At 39.0% G+C, this 24,760-nt stretch overlaps 1 protein-coding gene across 9 annotated transcripts in view; it reads right to left on the bottom strand.

Annotated features, from left to right (window-relative positions):
• Nucleotides 1-24,760, bottom strand: part of LOC138735929 (teashirt homolog 2) — a 491,059-nt gene that overhangs the window by 68,806 nt on the left and 397,493 nt on the right. The window lies entirely within an intron of this gene.

The raw sequence follows: 24,760 nt of genomic DNA on the forward strand, positions 1-24,760 counted from the left end.
TTTTGGCAGAGATAAAAATGCAAACATTGGAGTTCTTGATTATCTGATATTGTTGATCTCGTCTTTGGGTGCAGAAGGATATAAATGATGGAAATCAGAATGTGATCACTTGAGTTTTTGTTGAGATTCGACTCATTGTAGAATCACTGAATTGATTCCTGTCTCTGAAAATTCCACAAGATCACTAAATAAAGGAACAGAAGTAGGCCATTTAGCCCATTGAGTCTGATCTAGCACTCCACCATGGGCTAAACCATTCTCACATCTAGTTCCAATTTCCGGCCTTTTACCCATATCCCGTGATACCCTGACTAATTAGATACCTATCAATCTCCTCCTTAAACTCCCCCAATTATCAGGGCTCCACAGCTGTATGTGGTAATGAATTCCACAAATCCATGACCCTCTGGCTAAAGAGATTTTTCCTCATCTCTGTTTTAAATGGGTACCCTCTAATTCTCAGACTGTTCTCTCTTGTCCTGGACTCACCCACCAAAGGAAACATCTAATTCATATCTACTCTGTCCAATGAGAGTGCAAAAGCTTTATGTTCCTGTTAGGTTAAAAGGAGGGGCAAAAGGTTTGAGAGAGCCGTGGTTTTCAAGGAATATTGGAAACTTGGTTCGAAGAAAAAGGGAGGCGTACATTAGATATAAGAAGCATGGAGTTAAGGAGATGTTTGAAAGATACATTGAATGTAAGAGGAATCTTAAGAGAGGAATTAGGAAAGCTAAAAGAAGGTACGAGAAAACTATGGCAAGCAGGGTGAAAACTAATCCAAAAGAGTTCTACAAATATGTTAATGGTAAGAGGAAAGCTAGAGACAAAATTGGTCCCTTAGAAAATCAGAGTGGGAAAACTGTGTGTGGAGCCTAGAGAAATGGGGGAGATATTGAACAGTTTCTTTTCTTCGGTATTCACTAAGGAGAAGGATATTGGGAGATGTGAGATAAAAAAAGCAAATTGGGTAAATATGGGGAATATAGAGATTACAAAAGGTGTAGTTTTAAGGCTTTTGAAGAATATAAAGGTGGATAAGTCTCCGGGACCAGACGGGATCTTCCCCAGGACATTGACGGAAGTGAAGGAGGAAATAGCAGAGGCTCTGGCGGTAATTTTCCAAATGTCATTAGATATGGGGATAGTGCCGGAGGATTGGCGCATTGCGCATGTGGTTTCGTTATTTAAAAAGGGTTCAAGGAGGAAGCCTGGCAACTATCGGCCTGTAAGTTTGACGTCTGTGGTAGGTAAATTAATGGAGAAAATTCTTAGAGATAGTACTTATAAACATCTGGATAGACAGGGTCTGATCAGGAGCACTCAACATGGATTTGTGGGAGGAAGGTCATGTTTGACCAATCTGATTGAATTTTTTGAAGAGGTGACAAGGAATGTGGATGAGGGTAGCGCAGTGGATGTTGTCTATATGGACTTCAGTAAGGCCTTCGATAAGGTACCACATGGAAGGTTAGTTAGGAAGGTGCAGTCTTTAGGTATAAATTTTGAGATAGTCAAATGGATTGAACATTGGCTGAAAGGGAGGGGCCAGAGAGTGGTAGTGGATAATTGTCTGTCAGGTTGGAGGCCGGTGACCAGTGGTGTGCCTCAAGGATCTGAATTGGGCCCATTGATGTTCGTTATATACATTAATGATCTAGATGATGGGGTGGTGAATTGGATTAGTAAATATGCAGACGATACTAAGATAGGTGGAATAGTGGATAATGAAGAAGGTTTTCAAGGATTGCAGAGGGATTTGGGCTGCTTAGAAAAGTGGGCTGAAAAATGGCAGATGGAATTTAATGCTGATAAGTGTGAGGTGTTTCATTTTGGTAAGAAGAATCAGAATAGGACATACGTGGTAAATGGGAGAGCATTGAGGAATACAGAAGAGCAGAAAGATTTAGGAGTGACGGTACATCGTTCCCTGAAGGTAGAAACTCACGTGAATAGGGTGGTGAAGAAGGCTTTTAGTATGCTGGCCTTTATCAATCATTGCATGGAATATAGGAGTTGAGAGGTGATGTTGAGATTGTATAAGACATTGGTGCGGCCTAATTTGGAGTTCTGTGTTCAGTTCTGGTCGCCTAATTATAGGAAGGATATAAACAGAGTGGAGAGAGTGCAGAGAAGGTTTACCAGAATGTTACCTGGGTTTAAGCATCTAGAGTATAGGGAGAGATTGGACAGATTAGGTCTTTATTCTTTGGAGCGTAGAAGGTTGAGAGGGGATTTGATAGAAGTATTTAAGATTATGAAAGGGATAGACAGAGTGGATGTGGATAGACTATTTCCGTTAAGAGGAGGAAAGATTAAAACAAGAGGACATGAGTTAAGAATTAAGGGGCAGAGGTTTAGAGGTACCATGAGGGGGAACTTCTTTACTCAGAGAGTGGTAGCCATGTGGAATGATCTTCCGGGAGAAATAGTGGCAGCGGAGTCAATTGTATTATTTAAGAAAAGGTTGGACAGGTATATGGATGAGAAGAAGATGGAGAGTTATGGGCATTGTGCAGGGAGGTGGGACTAGAAAGGGGTGTTTGGTTCGGTGCGGACTAGAAGGGCCTAATGGCCTGTTTCCGTGCTGTAATTGTTATGTTATGTTATGTTATCATTTCAGCATTTGAAATGTTTCTATCAGATACCCTCTCATTCTTCTATACTCCAGTGAATACAGTCCAAGAGCTGATAAATGATCCTCATATGTTAGCCCTTGGATTCCAGGAATCATCCTCATAAATCTTCTCTGTACTCTCTCCAACACCATTACATCCCTTCTAAGATAAGGGGCTCAAAATTGCACACAGTACTCCAAATGAGGTCTCACCAGTGCCCCATAGATGTTCATCAACAATTCCTTATTCTTATAGACAATATCCACTGTGCTACCCTCATCCTCTTGAAACGAATGCCAAAATAGTATTCACTTTCTTTACTGCCAATCCAACCTGGTGGTTAACCAGGTTAACCTCCAAGTTCCTATGCACTTCTGAATTTTGAATTTTTTCACCATATAACTAATAATCTGCCTGTTTATTTCTTCTTCCAAAATATACAACTGTACATTTATCAACGTTGTATCTCATCTGCCATTTCTTTGTCCACTCTCCTAAACTGTCCAAGTCTCTCTGCAACCTTTCGGTTTCTTTAACACTTCCTGCTCCTCCATCCATCTTGGTGTCATCTGCAAACTTAGCCACAAAACCATTTAAACCATAATCTTATCATCAATATAAATTGTAAAAAGAAGTGGCTCCAACACCAACCACTAGTAACTGGCAACCAACCAGAACAGGATCACTTTATTCCCACCCTTTGGTTTCTGCCTATCAGCCAATGCTTCACCCAATCTCTTTCTGGTAATTCCATGCGCTCTCATCTTATTACACAGCATCTTATGCAGCACCTTATTGAAAGCCTTTTGAAAATCCAAATACACAACATCCACAGCCTCTCCCTTGTCCATCCTACTTGAGATTACCCCAAAAAATTCCAAGAGGTTGGTCAGCCAGATCTTCCCTTCTTGAAACCATGCTGGCTTGGACCTTTGCACCTCAACGTATTTCATGACCTCTCTTTGAGGATCGGCTACAATAACTTTCCAAGAACCAATGTCAGACTAATTACACTGTGTGTAATTTTCTTTTTTCTGCCTCACTCCTTTCTTAAGCAGTAGAACTACATTTACAACCTTCCAGTCCTCCAGAACCATGCAAGAGTCCATTGATTCCTGGAAAATCATTTCTAATACTTCCACAGTCTCTAAAGCCACTTCCTTCACAATCCATGTGTGCACCTCATCCGGTCTGGGAGATTTATCTATCTTTAGTCCATTTAGTTTACCAAGCACTTTCTCTCTAGTAATCTTGATGGCACTTAGTTCTATTTCCTGAGACCTCATCAGGTATATTGCTATTGTCTTCCACAGGAAGACACTGATGCAAAATACTCATTTAGTTCCTCTGCCATCTTTTTGTTACCCATTATAATTTCTCCAGCATAATTTTCAATCAGTCCTATATCTATCTGTGTCTCTCTTTAACTCTTCACATATTAAAAAAAAACTCAGTGACCTTTTGTGTATTTGCCAACTTCCTTTCATAATTTATCTTTTCTTCCCTAATGTCTTTCTTAATTCCTTTCTGTAAGTTTTTAAAAGTTTCCCAGACCTTGATTTTCCCACTAATTTTTGATTCCTTGTATGCCCTCCCTTTTGCTTTTAATTTAGCCCCAACCTCTCTTGTTAGCCACATTTGTGTCATTGTTTTCATTCATAATTTTCTTTTTTTTTTGAATTTATCGATCCTGCACTTTCATTATTTCTTGTAGAAATATCATCTAATTCTGCTCTTCCATCCCTCCATTAGCTTACTTTTCCAGTCAACGGGCCGGTTCCTTTCTCATACCACTGTAATTCCCTTTGTTCCACTGAAATATTGACACACCTGATATCAGCTTTTCCTTTTCAAATTTGAAACTGAACTCTATCATGTTATGATCTCTACTTCCTAAGGGTTCCATTACCTTTCGTTCCCTAATCTCCTCTGGTTCATTACACAGCACCCAATCTAAAACCACTGATCCTCTGGTGGGTTTATCGACAAGTTGTTCCAAAAACCCATCCCATAGGCATTCAACAAACTCTCTCTCCTGAGATCCAGTACCTTCCTGACTTTCCCAATCCCCTTTCATGTTAAAATCCCCCATAATTATTTTGAAATTTTCCTTCTCACACGCTTTTTCTATTTCCAGCTGTAACTTGTAGTCCACCTCCTGGCTGCTGTTTGGGAGCCTGTATATAACTGCTATTAGGGTCCTTTTACTGTTGCCATTTCTTAACTCAAGGATTCTACTACTTCTGACTCTATGTCCCTTCTTTCTATTGATATAATATTATTGCTTACCATCAAGGCCATACCACCCCTTCTACCTACCTGCCTATCTTTTCTGTACTCTGTGTACCCTTGGACATTCAGCTCCCAATCACATCCATCATTAAGTCATGTCTCGGTGATGGCCACAATGTCATTATCTTTCAGTCTGTAGCTGTACAACAAGGTCATCTACTTTATTTCTAATGCTATGTATATTTAGTATTGTACACTTAGACCTACTTAGAATAGGTTACCGATTTTGCTGTATTTCTATGGCACAACAAATTGTCCTGTCCTTTTCACCTGCCAGTCCTTTTTGTCATCTTACTCTACTCTAACGCCTTGGTTCCCTTCCCCCTGAAACCCTCCCTAATAGCTATATTAAACATCCCCACCTGGATATTGATACCCTTTGAGTTCAGGTGTATCCCAGCCTTTTTGTATAGGTCATACCTCCCTCAAAATAGATCTCAATGATCCAAGAATTTGAAACCCAGTCTCGTAGCCACACAATCATCTGCATAATTCTGCTAGTCTTGTCATAATTAGCACGTGGCACTATCCTGAAGGTCCTTCTTTTCAATTTTCTTCCCAACACCCTGTCATCTTCCTTCAGGACCTCCTCCCTTTTTCTGTCTATGTCATTGGTACCAACATTTACCAAGACTTCTGGCTGGACCCAACCTGAGACATCCCACACCTTGGCTCCATGGAAGCAGCACACCATCCGGATAGCCCTGTCATGCTCGCAGAATTTCTTGTCTATTCTCCTCTTTTCGCTTTTACCATGGCATCTGGTATAGTGCCAGAGACCCGTTTGCCATCAGGTCAACCTCTCCAACAGTCTCTAAAATGATATACCGATTTCTGAGGGGGATTGTCCCAGAGGTGCTCTTGACTATCTCTCTCTATAGCTACTATTAATCATGTCCTCACTTTCCCTAATTAACCCAATTTGAGTCACTGCTTCTTATGTCCTCATTGTCTTCTTCATCCGCTGTTCCCAGTTAAGATGCACCTTGGCTATAAAAGTCTCAATCTCCTCCATGGCACCACCTCATTTTTGTAGTTTCCACCAGTCTTATAATCTTAAAATCTTCTATTTTGACTTCATAACCTCATCTGCAAAACCCTCTATGCTCTAAAATTCCCTTTCTAAAATTATATTTACCTCTTCCATCCTTTCACAGACTTATCTACTCAAGCAATTGTTGAATAGTTGAGACAAGACTTCCTTCGGAAATCACCAGATCTTAGTAGCCCATACAATTATTCCCCAGCCTAATCATACTAAATGGCTATGTGACATCATGTCCTATTTTCATTTAAAGATAGATGGTCAATTTCTGATTTGAATTAAAATTTTCAAACACTGTGGGGACCCTTTTTGAATTACTTTTATAATTTTTGATTTGTTATGAAGGTAGAACTATTGACTAATTAGGTAATTTATCATTCTGTAAAGGATTCTGCCTTCCTTTTATTTTGCCCAAACAGCTTCTTTCTTGGTAGTGGGTTTGGATTTTCCCTTTTTTATAATAAAGTAATAAAATATCAATATAATCTATTTGATTAAAATGTGGGGTACCTTGGATGAAATGATATGATTTAAGTGTAATGTATCTTTTTGACTTTTAACATGTATCTGTATGTACTCTGTGTTTTTGGATGTGAAATTTCAATGTTAATAAAAATATTGAAAAAGAATAGCCCATACAATTTATTGTAAACGTGGCAAGTTCCATTTAACCAGATTCTAATTTTTAGAATAGGTATGCAATTTTAGGCATTTTTCTTTTGCCTTTATGGAGAAAAATAAACACTTTGCAGCTGATCCAACCTTTAGGCAAAATTTTCACCCAGAAAGTGGTGATTATATTGAATGAGTCGGCAGAGGAAATGTTAAAGGCAGGTATAATAACAACACCAAAAAGGCATTTGGATTGGTACTTGGATAGGAAAGGAGTGAGCAATAAATGTCTAGTGCAGACAAATGGAATTAAAACTGCTGGGCATCATGGTTGGCATGGATGATTGAGCTGAACTGCCATTTCCTGTGCTGTACAGCGGAATGACTCTATGACTTCCGAGTTGATAAGGCAGGTTGTTAACTTCCACAACTGCTGCAGATATTAACAGTTAATCTCTGGAATGCCTGTTGCAATTTACCAGAAAAAAAATCAAATGGTCATGAAGATTTTTTTAAAAAACAGTTTGCAACTAGTAAAATCACTGGAGATTGAGGAAAATAAAACAGATGTTCGGTTCACAGCCAAGGGGAAAAAAAATCTTAGGGTTGTCTGTGATGTCATGAATGTACTATGACAATAAATCTGAAATCTGAATCATGCAATCAGATGAGATGCTTCAAAATGACCTGGGAGCTCAGTAGCGCAGAAACTAGATCAGGGAAAAAAAGTCATTTGAGGCTATTTATTATGCAAAAATCAAGCCGTGAGAAATTAGATCAGGCTCTTTTTTGTCGGGAATAATCCTAGCATGGGTGTTATTTCCGTCTTATATTTCATATTTATGATGATATCATCAAAGTGTCTTAATGACAGAAATGGGATCTAAAAGATATGGTCTTTAACATTTCTTGTTCATCTAGAGCATGGGTGGCCAACCTTTTAATTTAGACATACAGCACAGACCATTTCGGCCGACAAGTACGTACTGGAGGTGTAGGTTAATTGGACGGCACGGACTCGAGGGCCAAAATGGCCTGTTACCGTGCTGTATGTCTAAATGAAAAATTAAAAGGTTGGCCACCCCTGATAGTGTAAACCATAGAGCACATAATGCAAAATTGCAAATGCTGCTCTTCTGTTGTCACTGACAAAGACAGATGTTGCAACAGGGCAAATGCAGTTGGCAATAAACTCACTAAAAATCTTTGAAATCTAATTCCTCGGCAAGTACTGATAGCAGCCCATGGATGGGATAGTTGTAGAGCTTGTGATGAAAATTCTAGGAATATGTCCAAGGTTGGCAACCTGAATCTGAATAAGGCTGATGAAGCCAGATTCTAGTTTATGATTTTTGTGCATTGCAATTCAATCTCACTTACATCTGGCTATTATAGACCAGGCAGTTACTGCTAAAATTTCTTGAATTATTGAACAAGTAAACCTGAACCTGCCTAGATGATTGGTATGGAATAATAGAAGACAATGAAAGCTAAAGCATTACATTCTACTTCATAATAATGCAGTAACATAAAATATTACCTAATTAATGCTGCAGATTTTCTTAAATTTGCTCTTTTTACAGTGTGCAGCAGAAGTAACATTCTGCATTTTAGAAAAAAAATGTTCCTGGTGCTTGAAGAGAAAACAATTGGATGTTTGGTTTGCTTTGTTGTAGTGTCAAAATAATATCTAGTTTATTATAATTTGCAAAGCACATCAAGTTATTTTTTAAAAAGTTGGTATAAACAAGTCTAAATGCTTTATCTAAGACAGAACACAAACCCTTCTGGACCATAATTAATAAATGTGAATGCGTGATAGATTTGAGCATGAGGTTTTCTGATTTTAATTCATTGAAAGCAAACCAAAAGACTCCATGGTTGAATGATGCTAATCACCTCAAAACATGATGCTTACGACGGTTTATTTCTCTCTAATTTGCCTCTCCTTTTCCCTACTGTAATCTAGCTCCTAATCCAGAGAGTTGAAATCTCTCTTTGTATATATTCTGCAAGGAATGTGGATATCGCACGTCAGTATCTTCTTCTGTTTTATCTTTCTTGTCGTCAAGAATACATGAGTGCTTTTCGAGGTGGCCTGGCTAAGGATGGAAACTTGATAAAAGAGGTGTCTCCAGTAATGAATACTGAAAAATACACTAGGTCATGATATTCTGTCATCACATGCTGCTTATAGACACAGATGCAATGAGTTCTGTACTTGCTCATTTCCTCCGACAGTCAATTGATTGCTTGAGGTTCATGGAATTGGTATGTAGCTCTGCAGCCATGTTCAAACCACTGAAGAGCAGTCTTTGCTACTGTGCTGGCTATTCATTTCAGTTGGGCAGCAGCATGAAGTAATTTAACAAGGCAAGGAACAGTGAATTTATTTTACACTATCCTGTGAGGATTACACGGAAAGGCAGCTTTTGTGGTATTAAAAAAATATTGTTTAAATCACATTATGGATTGTTAGATCCCATTAAGTATAATAACTGTTATCTGTGTGCTACTGAATACCTGGAGAACACATTTCCTCTGTAATCATCCTCCCACCAATTAAAGCCGATACAGCCAACGATCCCTGATTTCTCCATTGTCACGATGATATTTTTATATAATATCAAAACTTCAAAAGGAAATTCATTGGTTCATTAGAAGAGCACGGTGACCTGCCTCAATGAGTATTTGCTGGAGGCACTTACATCTACCATGATGAAGTGCTTTGAGAGATAGGTCAACTCCTCTCTCAGGACAAACCTGGATGCATTTCAATTTGGCTATATCACAGCAGGTCAATGGCAAATGCCATATCGCTGGCTGGCCCTCCTTCAATTAAATTGAATGGACCACAAGAGCACCTGCATCAGGTTGTTATTCATTGACGACAACTCAACACTGCTACCAGCCACATTCTTGAGCAAACTAAAGAATCTGGACCTTGTCTGTCCCTCTGCAATTGGATCCTTGATTTCCTCATTGTAAACCCACAATCAGTGCGATTAAGGAACATCACCTTCTCCTCACTGACCATCCTCACAGGAGAACCCCCAAGGTTGTGTGGTTAGTCCCCTGCTCTATTCCCTGTATAATTGTGACAGTGTAGTTCTGCTCCCATGCAATCTCTACATTCACTGACAACACCATCATTGTCGGCAGAATAAGTGAAAATGTTGAGTCAGAATACAGAATGGAAACCAAGAACCTGATTGGGTTGACTTCCCATCCATTGAAAACATCTATGTGAGGCGTTGCCTCAAGACAGCCAACAACATAAAGGGTCTCCATCAGTGTGGTCACAAGGTCTTCTCATTTCTATGTTCAGACAGAAGCTTGAAGACCAGCAGGTTCAAGAACAATTTCCTTCCAACAGCCATTAGGATCTTGAACCTCATCTTGCTACACGAATCATGAACTGCTCCAACATCACAAAATGGACTGAACTACTGCAGTGCAACATTTTTATTCTTGCACTATGGTATCTGTCAATCTGCCTAACTATCCTCTCTTTTGTATTTAGTATCAGTCTTAAATTAGTGTACACTTTTGTAGTTATTTTTTCTTGTGAAATTCCTGATCAGTTGTAGCATGTCAGAATTTTGGTGCATATTATGTACAATGTATATGATAATAATCAAGGTTTTACATATGTATTTACATATATTTTAATATATTTAAATATGCAGATCTGCTCTGATGATGTCATCAGCCAATAGCAACGTGAGATCTGAGCTGGGAGCAGAATCAGCAGAAATACCACTGGGTGCCAGACATACGTTATAACTTTGTTTATTAGGTTTTCTTTTGGGTATAGAGAGACAGCATAACTTGCAAATCTCACAGGGTGTCCATTCCTTCTCTCCTCTCCTCTTTCTAATGACAGACTATCCCTCTTCCTTCTAAATATAAACTGCTGGAAAATCTCAGTGGGCCGAACAGCATCAGTGGCAGAATAAAAAGGGTCGATGTTTCGGACCAGAACACTTCAACAAGAGGAGGCTCTAGCCTGAAACAGCGCCCATTCTTTTTCTCCCACTGAAACTGCTCAACAGGATGTGTTCAGAATCATATTTTAGCCTCAACAAACTGTGTGCCTCCTATCTCTCTTCCTTCACCTGTGATTTTATGCACGGTCCCACTGACTATATGGGAGAGTGGGAACTCAGCTGTGGGCTCCTGGCTGTAATGAATTGTTCCTGCCTGCTGGTATCAGGCCGCAGCCCACATTCATTTGTTCAAATAAAATCCCTCCTTCCATGTTCCAGCCTTTCACAGGGTTTTACTGATTTTATCGAAGCTACCTCATTGTTGATATCAATTGGTGCTTGAAATTTATTTTTACAGGACAATCGAAGTACCTGAAAAAACACAATGCTGGAGAAACTCAGCAGGTCACACAGTATCCTTTCTATAGCAAAGATAAAGATACATAACTGACGTTTTGGGTTTGAGCCCTTCATTAAGGTATGGAAAAATGTCAGCAGGCATCCAAATGCTTGAAAGTGTTTTACTTCATTCAGAGTACAAAGTCATTTATTAGTTTGCACTCTTATCATGTAAGCATAATACATTTCAGTGGCATTTTTGGGACTATCAGATTGCATCCATGTGGTATGATTAATTTTGATGGACATGTTTGTGTGTGAAATGTAAGACTGTAAGCCGTCCTATTAGGAGACACTGATGCATCATCAATTACTTGAAAGACTATTGTGTAGAAACCAATAGGCTTTTATTCACTTAAGAACACAAGCACATCCATACTGTTCGGTTGCCCTGCACTACCTTTATACAGGTGCCTGGGGAAGGGCCACAGGCACAACCAGCCAAATGTCATTAGATATGGGGATAGTGCCGGAGGATTGGCGCATTGCGCATGCGGTTCCGTTATTTAAAAAAGGTTCAAGGAGGAAGCCTGGCAACTATTGGCCTGTAAGTTTGACGTCTGTGGTAGGTAAATTAATGGAGAAAATTCTTAGAGATAGTACTTATAAACATCTGGATAGACAGGGTCTGATCAGGAGCACTCAACATGGATTTGTGGGAGGAAGGTCATGTTTGACCAATCTGATTGAATTTTTTGAAGAGGTGACTAGGAATGTGGATGAGGGTAGCACAGTGGATGTTGTCTATATGGACTTCAGTAAGGCCTTCGATAAGGTACCACATGGAAGGTTAGTTAGGAAGGTGCAGTCTTTAGGTATAAATTTTGAGATAGTCAAATGGATTGAACATTGGCTGAAAGGGAGAGGCCAGAGAGTGGTAGTGGATAATTGTCTGTCAGGTTGGAGGCCGGTGACCAGTGGTGTGCCTCAAGGATCTGTATTGGGCCCATTGTTGTTCGTTATATACATTAATGATCTAGATGATGGGGTGGTGAATTGGATTAGTAAATATGCAGACGATACTAAGATAGGTGGAATAGTGGATAATGAAGAAGGTTTTCAAGGATTTATTTGGGCTGCTTAGAAAAGTGGGCTGAAAAATGACAGATGGAATTTAATGCTGATAAGTGTGAGGTGCTTCATTTTGGTAAGAAGAATCAGAATAGGATATACGTGGTAAATGGGAGAGCATTGATGAATACAGAAGAGCAGAAAGATTTAGGAGTAACGGTACATCATTCCCTGAAGGTAGAAACTCACGTGAATAGGGTGGTGAAGAAGGCTTTTAGTATGCTGGCCTTTATCAATCATTGCATGGAATATAGGAGTTGGGAGGTGATGTAGAGATTGTATAAGACGTTGGTGCGGCCTAATTTGGAGTTCTGTGTGCAGTTCTGGTCGCCTAATTATAGGAAGGATATAAACAGAGTGGAGAGAGTGCAGAGAAGGTTTACCAGAATGTTACCTGGGTTTAAGCATCTAGAGTATAGGGAGAGATTGGACAGATTAGGTCTTTATTCTTTGGAGCGTAGAAGGTTGAGAGGGGATTTGATAGAAGTATTTAAGATTATGAAAGGGATAGACAGAGTGGATGTGGATAGACTATTTCCGTTAAGAGGAGGAAAGATTAAAACAAGAGGACATGAGTTAAGAATTAAGGGGCAGAGGTTTAGAGGTAACATGAGGGGGAACTTCTTTACTCAGAGAGTGGTAGCCATGTGGAATGATCTTCCGGGAGAAATAGTGGCGGCGGAGTCAATTGTATTATTTAAGAAAAGGTTGGACAGGTATATGGATGAGAAGAAGATGGAGGGTTATGGGCATTGTGCAGGGAGGTGGGACTAGAAAGGGGTGTTTGGTTCGGTGCGGACTAGAAGGGCCTAATGGCCTGTTTCCGTGCTGTAATTGTTATGTTATGTTAAAGTGTGTCTGACCAGACAATTATACATAACAATAGTTTACCTCAGACACTTTCCCTGAGGTGTTTCTAACAAGATGCCCTGGAATACAGGACAAGGAGTTCCCAGGTTTGGTCCCAGGTGTGATCTGAGATTATGGAAAAAGACATCAAGGTTTTAACTGGTTGTTAACACGTGTTTGTTAGCACAACTAGACAATGCCAGTGTTGATTTCTGCTGTGATATTTCCATTTTTCTTTCTGCTCACTGTGTTCTAAGAGAAGAATACCATTTGGGTAAAGTGGCAGAAGCAGCTGAAATCTGTGGAATTCTGCATGCAGTGAGAATCAAAAGGAAAATCTCCCTATGGTTCCTGGCAAAAAGCTGTGCCAGCGTCTGCAAGTATGCTTGATGTAATCTTCATAAGCGAGTAAAATCAATGTATTCTATCATGTCATACCACTGAAAAAAGCCCATACTGTGATTGAGATAAGTTCATGTATTCTTTTTTCAGTATTTTGGAGATGCCAAGGGATCTGCAGCCCCTACCTTGAGCTATTCCCTTTTTCTCTAATTGAAACCAGATTATCCTCCTCTTTCCCAAGATTGGAGCTAAAGGTTGCACCAACTACTGCAATGGGAATTTTGGAACTCAGCTGTGCACTTCTTGCCCCAGAGGATCATGACATCTGGGTAAAATAAAAATACTTATCTCAGTCTTGCACATTTTCCTGAAACTGTGGCTCCTCATTCTGGTCTCCTCAGTGTGGGGAAATGACCACCCTCCACCATGACTGTCAAGCTCTTTTCAGAATTCAATGAGATCTCTTGCTCTTCTAAACTATGGTGAATATAAGCCCAGTCAACTCAATCTCTTCTCATACACATTCCAGAAATCAATTTACAATTTTTCCAGCATTGGATTTTTAATTTCAATCATGGTGTCTGCAGACTTTAGTGTTTTACTACATCATTCCACTTAGCCAGTGTTGAAGCGTTGAGCTTCCTCGATGGCAAATTTATCCTTTATGTGAGGAGATCAAAAGTGAACACAAAAGTCCAGGTGAGTAGCATAAAGACCATGTGGAAGACAACCTTGCTCCTGTTGTCAAAATATATTGAAAAAGGAAACAAACCATTTGCCATTTAACTGCTTGCTGCAATGGCATGTTTGCTTTAACTAACTGGTGGTCAAACACCCAGTTCCCCTTGTATATCGTCATTCTCAATCTATCACCACTTAAATAATACTGTCACCTTGTTTATCTATCCAAAGTAGATCATCACATTTATCCATGTATCAGGTCACTTACCAAATTCTAAATCGCCTTGAAGCCTTTTTTATACATTCTCCCAAGAACTCATAAACCCATCTATTTTCGTGACATCAGCACATGTCGAAATTCAGTTTCCTCGTCTACATTATATACATTGAGAATCACTCGGGTGCAAGCTTTATGGCATCCCACTGACCCCTGCTGGTCTGTTCCCTGGAAAAAGACACATATAATCATCTTGTGCCTTGTTTCTTGTCATTCAACCAAGGTCAGTCAACCAATCCCATGTGCTTTATTTTGCCCACAATTCACTTATGTTGGACTTTATTATAGGTTTTTAGAATATCCGAACACTTCAGACCATTTGTTCTCTAGTAACTGGTCTAAAGTTAGAGTAGGATTTCCGTTTCATAAGTTCATGATAATTTGTGGAATTCTGTTGATATTTTCTAAATTGAATAGAGAATGCTTTAAGTCTAAATTAGAAGGAATTGTCCCTGACCAATTTTTGTTGGAGGCCCTAAGCAAATGTAATATCTTGCATCAATGAATTCTGGAACAGGAATTGGAAATTTAGCCTCTACAGTTGTTCATACTTTTCATTGATATCTTGGTTGATCTGCGACTGATCTTTTTGCCCATCTGTATGGATCAAATTTGCTTGCATGAGAATCATATCCTTCTACTTTTGGCTGTTTGAGTGTCTGTCGAAATACCTGTTAAACATAGTAATCAGATTTGATCCCACCACTCCCCTGGCAGCCCATGCCATACATCAACCACTGTAATTCCTTTTAAAATTCATTCCTTTCATATGAAATCTGTGCCCTCTGGTTTTTGATACCCTACTTTTTACCCATGGACATTAACATACAGAAACATGCAGAGAATTGCTTTATTTCAGGTTAACCCAATTTTCAATGACATAACACCATTAAAAAAATTGGCAACATATGGGTGGCATGGTTGGCATAGCAGTTAGCACAACGCTTTTACTGTGCCAGCGATCAGGACCAGACTTGTCTGTAAGGAGTTTGCCTGTTCTCCCCATGTCTGCATGGGTTTTCTCCAGGGGCTCCAGTTTCCTCCCACCCTTCAAAACGTATTGGGGGGTGTAGGTTAATGGGGTGTAAATTGAGCAGCACATAGGGCCAAATTGGCCTGTTACCATGCTGTATGTCTAAATTTAATTTCTAAATCATGATAAGAACGGATGTCCTTCTTCTCTGAGCAAACATTTTTTCATTTGTTGGAATGAATCGAATGCTGATGGCAGATCCGAATACTTAAGATTGAAGGCATCATAGCTGTTGTCAGGAAGTTGGCAATAATCGAACCAATATGCTGTATGTCGACATTGAAAGTGAAATCTGTTTTGGGCACAGCACATCTCCAAATTGACACAGAGTGCCTGCAAAGCTGTGTTTGCGCAGTCAAAAAGCAAGCAAAAACGTGGCAGATTTTCTAGTCCTTGCAATACCATGCACTCCCTCCATCTGCTACAGTGTAGATGAATGTACACAGCTCCTTTTGAAAGAGAAGAGTGGATCAGTAGCATTCTTTCTACAACGCAGGATGATAAATGACACAACGATGTAAGTATAGTTAGACAGCTCAGTAACAAGCCTTCAGCCCAATTCATCCATGCCAAGCTGCATTCTTCAGCAATATTCCTGTAAACCTTTCCTATCTATATACCTGGTTAAATGTCTTCTAAACTTTGTAATGATACCTGCCTCTTCCACTTCCTTTGGTAGTTGCCTCCAAAAATCCATCACCTTCTATGTGGGAAACAGTTGCTCTTTAAATCTCTCCCCTCATCTTAAATCTGAGCCTTCCAGTTTTCAACTCCCCTACCCTGGTGAAAAGACTGTGACCTTTATTGATGCCTGTCATGATTTTATACAGCTCCGTAAGATTGCCCCTTACAGGGGAAAAAAAGTTCCAGCCTCTACAGTTAATTCAAGCCTTTCAGTCTGAGTAAAATCCTTCTGAATCTTTCCTGCACCCTTTCTAGCCAAGTGACATCCTTTATATAGCTCAGTGACCAGAAATGCACACAACATTCCAAGTGCAATCTCATCAATGTCTTAGATGGTTGCAAAATAATGTGTCAACTCCTGTACTCATTGCCTAAACTGTCAAAGTGAAATATGGCAGATGCCTTCTTCACCATCTTTTCTATCAGTATCACCACATTCATGGAACTCTCTCTCTCTCTCTCTCTCTCTCTCTCTCTCTCTCTCTCTCTCGGTCCCTCTATTCTCCAACACTCCAAGATGTTGCATTTACTGTGCATGCCCTGCCCTGGCTTAACTCCTCAAAATGCAACACTGCATTTGTCATTCCATTTGCCATTCCTTGGCCCACTTTCTCAATGATCTAGATCCTGTAGTAATCTTCCATAACCTTCTTTATTCTCCATTATACCACCATAATTGAAGGATCATCCATAATGTACTAATCATCTATATTCACTTTGAAATCATTAATATTGGTGACAAATAACAGTAAATCAAGATCCAGCCTGGAGAAAAGAAATAAAAAAATTCATTATCATGTTGAATTTGTCAAAAATGTCCTTGCCATGCTCCAAGTTCATTGTGCTTGCAGCAGGTGGCAGAGTTCAGTCAGAAAGTACTCAGTAAAGCCCAGTCACCTCAGGTACTCAGTTATATTGAAACTGGAGAATTGTGTCCTTAATTTCATGGCCTCTGGTGTCAATTTTCCTCCACATCACTCTGCCTTTTCTTGCAGTTCACTCTCTCTTGTTGCTTGCTGTTTGTTTTCCCATTCTTGATGCACTCCTCGTGGAATGCCAGTAGAAGTTGAGCAATAACTTTCTTGCATGCTGCTGTGTGGAAAGTCCCTCTAGCTGCTCAATGATGCGCAGCAGAGGGCACTAACTGGAATAAAGAACTTTAGTTTCAGAACGGCTGCACCAAATGATATCTGATCTGCCTCCTTGGAATGGATTGTATATAGTTATTGGCTGGTAAAGGCACGGGCTGGCCCGCCCCCTGATGACACTCTCCCCTGGACTCCTCCCCTGTGGCCTAGGCCATAAAGGTCGATCCACCTCTCCCTTCCCTGCACTTCCCGAGCTTGAATCCGGGTCAGCTCAAGTCTTCTGTACAATAAAGCCTATCGTTCCCCTCAGTCTTTGTCCTTGTGGTTATTGGGGCAACTGGTAGTGCCCATCAGCTTGCTTCTGGCAGCATTGGCATGGCACATGATAATACACTGGGCAGCGACCAAAGCCATACATGCACAGATTTTGAGGTCCAAGATCATTTAAAGAAAGCCGATCAATGCCACTTTCTTGCTGACTCTTCTTTAACACGTCGATTCCTTCACTGAATGAGTTTTAGTCCTTGCTATGGCCTTTCTGGAAGTTATAAAGAATGAAATGGAAAAGAAAAGTTGAGTAATTGAATATATTTCATACCTCAGGCAGTTAAATGTGCTAAAGAAAGAGCAAAAAAGTAGAGCCGAGACCAGATCAGATCAGTGATAAACTTATGCAATGATGACTATATGGTTGACGCCTGCTTCTATTTCTTGTGTTATTACATCCACGCTGCTGAAGATCCAACTGCACTGGGTAGGTCACGTCTCCAGAATGGAGGACCATCGCCTTCCCAGATCGTGTTATATGGCGAGCTCCTCACTGGCCATCGAGACAGAGGTGCACCAAAGAGGTATAAGGACTGCCTAAAGAAATCTCTTGGTGTCTGCCACATTGACCACCGCCAGTGGGCTGATATCGCCTCAAACCGTGCATCTTGGCGCCTCACAGTTCGGCGGGCAGCAACCTCCTTTGAAGAAGACCGCAGAGCCCACCTCTGACAAAAGACAAAGGAGGAAAAACCCAACACCCAACCCCAACCAACCAATTTTCCCTTGCAACCGCTGCAACCGTGTCTGCCTGTCCCGCATCGGACTTGTCAGCCACAAACGAGCCTGCAGCTGACGTGGACATTTACCCCTCCATAAATCTTCGTCTGCGAAGCCAAGCCAAAGAACATTTAGAGCCCCTAACTTTGTACAGTGGACAAATCATAGCTCTGACTGGGGTCTAGCAAATGTTATTGGTAAAGAGCTGGACACACCAGATTCCAGGTTTTGTGATAAATTTAGTCATGGCCTCACACAGCTTGGAAACAGGCCATTCAGCCCACTGGGAACATGGTAATCAGAAAGCATCTATTTTGTTTTTTCTCCCCACATTTCTATGAACTCCTTTTAGATTCAAGGTGCAAATTTACAGTGGCTAATTAATTTACTAACCTGCTGGCCTTTAGAGGGCTGAAGAAAATCAGAGTACCGGGAGGTGGGTTGGGGGGCGGGGGGGGGGGGCCGTGGGGGGGAAGAACCAATGTAGTCACATGGAGAAAGTGCAAGTGTGACAGGACTGAAGCACAAATTTTAACCCGGATCATTGCTGATCACAGAGGCAGAACTTCCATCGGTCCAAACATGAGCAATTGGTTTAGAATAGGTAGAAATTCCCTGGAGCAAGATTCAGACTCCCTGACATTGGATTACAGCTGGCATAAGTTTGGAAAATAATACATTCAGAGACTCATAACAAGGCAGTGAGGTGGCCTGGATCCTGGAGATAAGATTGCAAGAAAATTATTTCTCTCGGGTGCCCACTTTCTAGCCTGTGATTCACATAAGTACAAGAGCACAGGCTGGTCAAAGCGGTTTGGATCTCCTTCCACCAAATCTGCAGACACTGGAGTAATTAGTTCAAGTGGGCACAATGTCGAACCAAATGCCAGTCTATGCTCCTTCAGGTGCCAGTTATTTAGTAAACCAATTCAGTTGTTTCCGCAGGCAAAATTGTCAAGAATTCAACCACAGATTTTAAGTGGCATTTAAATCAATATTTGTCATTCTTCATCCATGTTATGCAGCTTATGCAAGCTAAAGGATGCATTTAGCACCAGGGCAAAGTGATTTTCTCTTTGCCAACTTCAAATTTGTTGAATATACAAACACTTATAACAGTATTATTGTGAAGCTGGATTTCACAATGTGATGGCTGAGACGCCAGCCTATTCAGCAGATAGATTTGAAGTTAAAACTTGTGGGGCAATGGACTTGTGTGTGTCTTCATGGGAGCAATCTCTACAAATGAATGGACTGTTCTTGAATGCATTAGATACTAGGTCATATTACCATCAAGCCAGTGAGCAGCACTCATTCCATACAAGACCTCACTGATGGAAAGGACTAAAAATGAGTCTATCTGTAAGTGGTTACATATATCTTTGAAGAGATGGTTGGGTGACAGTAAGGATTGGTTGGGGAGAGGGAACATTGTGACTGGGGTGGGGTAGAATTTGTGGTGGATATCAAATGGATGGAGTGCGAGTGCTCGATAGCCAAGTGTTTTTAATGTAGCCCACTCTGTATTCAGGTTAGCATATTTTCTGTTTCTAGTTTGAATTGGCAAATAAATCTAAACTTTAAAAAATTCAGTTTTTATTTCTCTTGAGGTGTCAATCAGAAACACTTAAGCCGAATTTACATGTTTCTTTCAAAATGCTGCAAGTGGCTTTCAGAACCGTCAGGCAGACTACGAATCAATGCCACTGTCTGTGAGATCTGCCAGTCAGTGGCCTGATGACAGTAAAAATTATTGCAAGATTAAAAGCTTGAACTAAAATGGGGCAATCTTCTGTAGTAGCATTGAAAGGAAAGCTTGAACTTATCTGAAAATATTGTACAGTTGTGACTTGTGATCATTAGTAAAAACCACCTCTCAGGTTTCAGGGCACTTCTGAAGGGCACTGCACATAAAATTAAGAAAGAAATTATACTTAATTTCTGTAAGAGAATAGAAGTTACTCATTGAAATGAGAGGATAAAGATGGAAGGAGGATTTTACATAGTTTGAGAGTCATAAAAGATTCTGACTGGAAACAGGCAATTTTTCTGTTCCCACTGATGCTGTTCGACCCATTGAGTTCCTCCAGCAGATTGGACTTTGTATCAGTTTGTTTGAGTAATGGGACAAATAAGATCATACTGAGGGGAATGGATGAACTCTGCAGCATCTGCATTCTCCGCTCGACCACAGTGTAAAGTGCTGAACAAAACCACCAAAACTCAGGAGCGCTAATCAGCACGACTTCTCATTCAAACTACTAACTCCAGAACTTCCTTAAACAATGTTGCAACCCAGAGAGCTGCCAACCATGTCACGCAGTAATTATGGAGCACCCTTAAAACAATTTCTATTTACAACCAATACCACATGTGTCATTTTGCTTTCCTTTAATATGAAAAAAAAATCTAGCTAGTGATATATGTTAATGGATACTCCGATAAATTTATGGGTTCAGCCACTCCATAGGCCTTACGGCCTCCTTTTTTTTTTTTTTAAATTTTTTATTTTTCACACCATAAATCACAATAGCCATGATATACACTTTTTCTTTTCCACACATTTACAGTGACTTTTTCTCCCTCCCCCCTCCCTCCTCCCAAGCCACCCCCCCACCCCCCCCACTCTCATCCATTTTAGGTATACAATCTAGGTTGCATTAATTCAGTTAGACAATGTTGTCATTCAACAAAAATACACCAGAAATTCTACTGAGTCCATTCTTTTCTTTTCTTCTCCTTCCATCAACTTAGGTAATGTTTGTTCCCGGTAGGTTTTCGCTATTGTATTTAATGTAAGGCTCCCATACTTGTTCGAATATTTCAATATTATTTCTTAAACTATATGTTATTTTTTCTAATGGAATACATTTATTCATTTCTATATACCATTGTTGTATTTTCAAATTATCTTCCAATTTCCAGGTTGACATAATACATTTTTTTGCTATGGCTAGGGCTATCTTGACAAATCTTTTTTGTGCATCTTCCAAGTCAATTCCAAATTCTTTATTTTTTATGTTACTTAGGAGAAAGATCTCTGGATTCTTTGGTATATTGTTTTCTGTTATTTTATTTAATATCTGATTGAGATCATCCCAAAATTTTTCTACTCTCTCACATGTCCAGATTGCATGAATTGTTGTTCCCCTTTCTTTTTTACATCGAAAACATCTATCAGATACTGTTGGGTCCCATTTATTTAACTTTTGCGGTGTAATGTATAGTCTGTGTAACCAATTATATTGTATCATACGCAGCCTCGTATTTATTGTATTTCTCATCGTTCCAGAGCCTAACTTCTCCCATGTTTCCTTTTTTATCTTTATATTTAAATCTTGTTCCCATTTTTGTTTAGTTTTACCATTTGTTTCCTCATTCTCCTTTTCTTGCAGTTTAATATACATATTTGTTATAAATCTTTTGATTAACATTGTATCTGTAATCACATATTCAAGGTTACTTCCCTCTGGTAAACTCAAATTGCTTCCTAATTTATCTTTCAAGTAGGATCTCAGTTGGTAATATGCCAGCGCTGTATCTCCAGTTATATTGTACTTATCTCTCATTTGTTCAAAGGATAAGAATCTACTTCCTGAAAAACAATTTTCTATTCTTTTAATCCCTTTTTTTTCCCATTTTCTAAAGGCAAGGTTGTCTATTGTAAAAGGGAGTAGCTTATTTTGCGTCAATATTAGTTTTGGTATTTGGTAATTTATTTTATTTCTTTCTACATGAATCTTCTTCCATATATTGAGGAGATGGTGTAATACTGGAGAAGTTCTATGTTGTACCAATTTTTCGTCCCATTTATATAATATGTGTTCAGGTATCTTTTCCCCTATTTTATCTAATTCTAGTCTCGTCCAGTCTGGTTTTTTCCTTGTTTGATAAAAATCTGATAGGTACCTTAATTGTGCGGCTCTATAATAATTTTTGAAGTTTGGCAATTGTAAGCCTCCTTGTTTATACCATTCTGTTAATTTATCTAGTGCTATCCTCGGTTTCCCCCCTCTCCATAAAAATCTCCTTATTATTTTCTTTAACTCTTTGAAGAATTTTTCTGTCAGTTGTATTGGCAATGCCTGAAATAAGTATAGTATCCTTGGAAAAATGTTCATTTTAATACAGTTTATCCTTCCTATCAGTGTTAGTGGTAGCTCTTTCCAATGCTCTAAATCGTCCTGTAATTTTTTCATTAGTGGATTGTAATTGAGTTTATATAATTGGCCTAGATTTTTGTTTATTTGCACACCTAGGTATCTTATTGCCTGCGTTTGCCATCTGAATGGGGATTCCTCCTTAAATTTTGAGAAATCCGCGTTATTCATAGGCATTGCTTCACTTTTATTTACGTTTATCTTGTATCCCGACACTTCTCCATATTCCTTCAATTTCTTATATAGCTCTTTTATTGATAGTTCTGGTTCTGTTAAGTACACTATCACATCATCCGCAAACAGACTGATTTTATATTCCCTGTCTTTTATTTTTATTCCTTTTATATTATTATCTATTTTATCGATTCTGCTAGTGGTTCTATAGCTAGCGCAAACAATAATGGTGATAGTGGGCATCCCTGCCGCATTGACCTGCTTAAGTTAAATTGCTTTGATACATGTCCATTTACTGTCACTTTCGCTAACGGTCCCTCATATAATGCTTTAATCCAATTAATAAACTTCTCCGGTAAACTGAATTTTTGCAATACTTTGAACAAGTAATTCCATTCTACTCTGTCGAAGGCCTTCTCTGCGTCTAAAGCAACTGCTACTGCCGGTGCTTTATTTCCTTCTACTGCATGAATTAAGTTAATAAATTTACAAATATTGTCTGTTGTGCGTCTTTTTTTGATAAATCCAGTTTGGTCTAAATTTACCATTTTCGGTACCTGTTCTGCTAATCTGTTTGCTAATAGTTTAGCTATTATCTTATAATCTGTGTTTAGCAGAGATATTGGTCTATATGACGCTGGTGAGAGTGGATCTTTCCCTTGTTTTAGTATCACTGTAATTATTGCTGTTTTACATGAATCTGGTAAGTTTTGTGTCTCATCAATCTGGTTGATTACATCCAGGAGGGGCGGTATTATTAGGTCTTTAAATGTTTTGTAGAATTCTATTGGGAGTCCATCCTCTCCTGGTGTCTTATTATTTGGTAAATTTTTTATTATCTCTTGTATTTCTACTGTTCCAAATGGTTCTGTTAATTTATTTTGTTCCTCTATTTGTAGTTTTGGTAGTTCAATTTTAGTCAAAAATTCATCTATTTTCCCTTCTTTCCCTTCGTTTTCGGTTTGGTATAATTGTTCATAGAATTCTCTGAAGTTTTCCTTAATTTCTTTTGGATTATATGTAATTTGTTTGTCTTTTTTCCTTGTTGCCAATACCATTTTCTTAGTTTGCTCTGTCTTAAGCTGCCATGCTAAGATTTTGTGTGTTTTTTCACCTAGTTCATAATATTTCTGTTTTGTCTTCATTATATTCTTCTCCACCTTATATGTTTGTAATGTTTCATATTTTATTTTTTTATCCGCCAATTCTCTTCTTTTGGTTGTATCTTCCTTTATTGCTAATTTTTTTTCTATGTTTATTATTTCCCTTTCCAACTGCTCTGTTTCCTGATTATAGTCCTTCTTCATCTTGGTTGCATAACTTATTATTTGCCCTCTAATGAATGCTTTCATTGCGTCCCATAGTATAAACTTATCTTCCACTGATTCCGTATTTACTTCAAAGTACATTTTTAATTGTTTTTCAATAAATTCTCTAAAATCCTGTCTTTTAAGTAGCATGGGGTTTAATCTCCATCTATACATTCTTGGAGGGATGTCCTCTAGCTCTATTGCCAATAACAGGGGTGAGTGGTCCGATAATAGTCTAGCTTTATATTCCGTTTTCCTAACTCTCCCTTGAATGTGGGCTGATAACAGGAATAGGTCTATCCTTGAGTATGTTTTATGTCTAGTCGAGTAGTATGAGTATTCCTTTTCTTTTGGGTTTTGTTTCCTCCATATGTCCACAAGTTTCATTTCTTGCATTGATTTAATTATAAATTTGGTTACTTTGTTCTTCCTGTTAATTTTTTTCCCCGTTTTATCCATATTTGGATCCAAATTCAGATTGAAATCCCCTCCTATTAGTATGTTCCCTTGCGTATTAGCTACCTTCAAAAAGATATCTTGCATAAACTTTTGATCTTCTTCGTTAGGTGAATATATATTAAGTAGATTCCAAAGCTCTGAATATATCTGACATTTTATCATAACATATCTCCCTGCTGGATCTATTATTTCCTCTTCTATTTTAAATGGCACATTTTTGCTAATTAATATAGCCACTCCTCTTGCTTTTGAATTATACGATGCTGCTGTTACATGTCCTACCCAATCTCTCTTTAATTTCTTGTGCTCCAGTTCAGTTAAGTGTGTTTCTTGGACAAATGCTATATCTATTTTTTCCTTTTTCAGTAAATTTAGTAGTTTCTTCCTTTTAATTTGGTTATGTATTCCATTAATATTTAGAGTCATATAGTTCAGCATAGCCATTTTATATTTTGTTTATCTTCTCTTTCCGTTTTTCCATCATTACCTTTCCTCCTTTTCCATTTCTGTTTTCTTATTTTCAACTCTTTACCAGACAACATTCCTACAACATCCAACATTTTCCTTATTCTCCTATTTCTATCTTCTTTATCCCCAATCTCCCCTTCCCATCCTGAGTTGTCCTTTATCCAT

This window comes from Narcine bancroftii, chromosome 6 (assembly GCF_036971445.1).
Source record: "Narcine bancroftii isolate sNarBan1 chromosome 6, sNarBan1.hap1, whole genome shotgun sequence".
Taxonomy (NCBI): Eukaryota; Metazoa; Chordata; class Chondrichthyes; order Torpediniformes; family Narcinidae; genus Narcine; species Narcine bancroftii.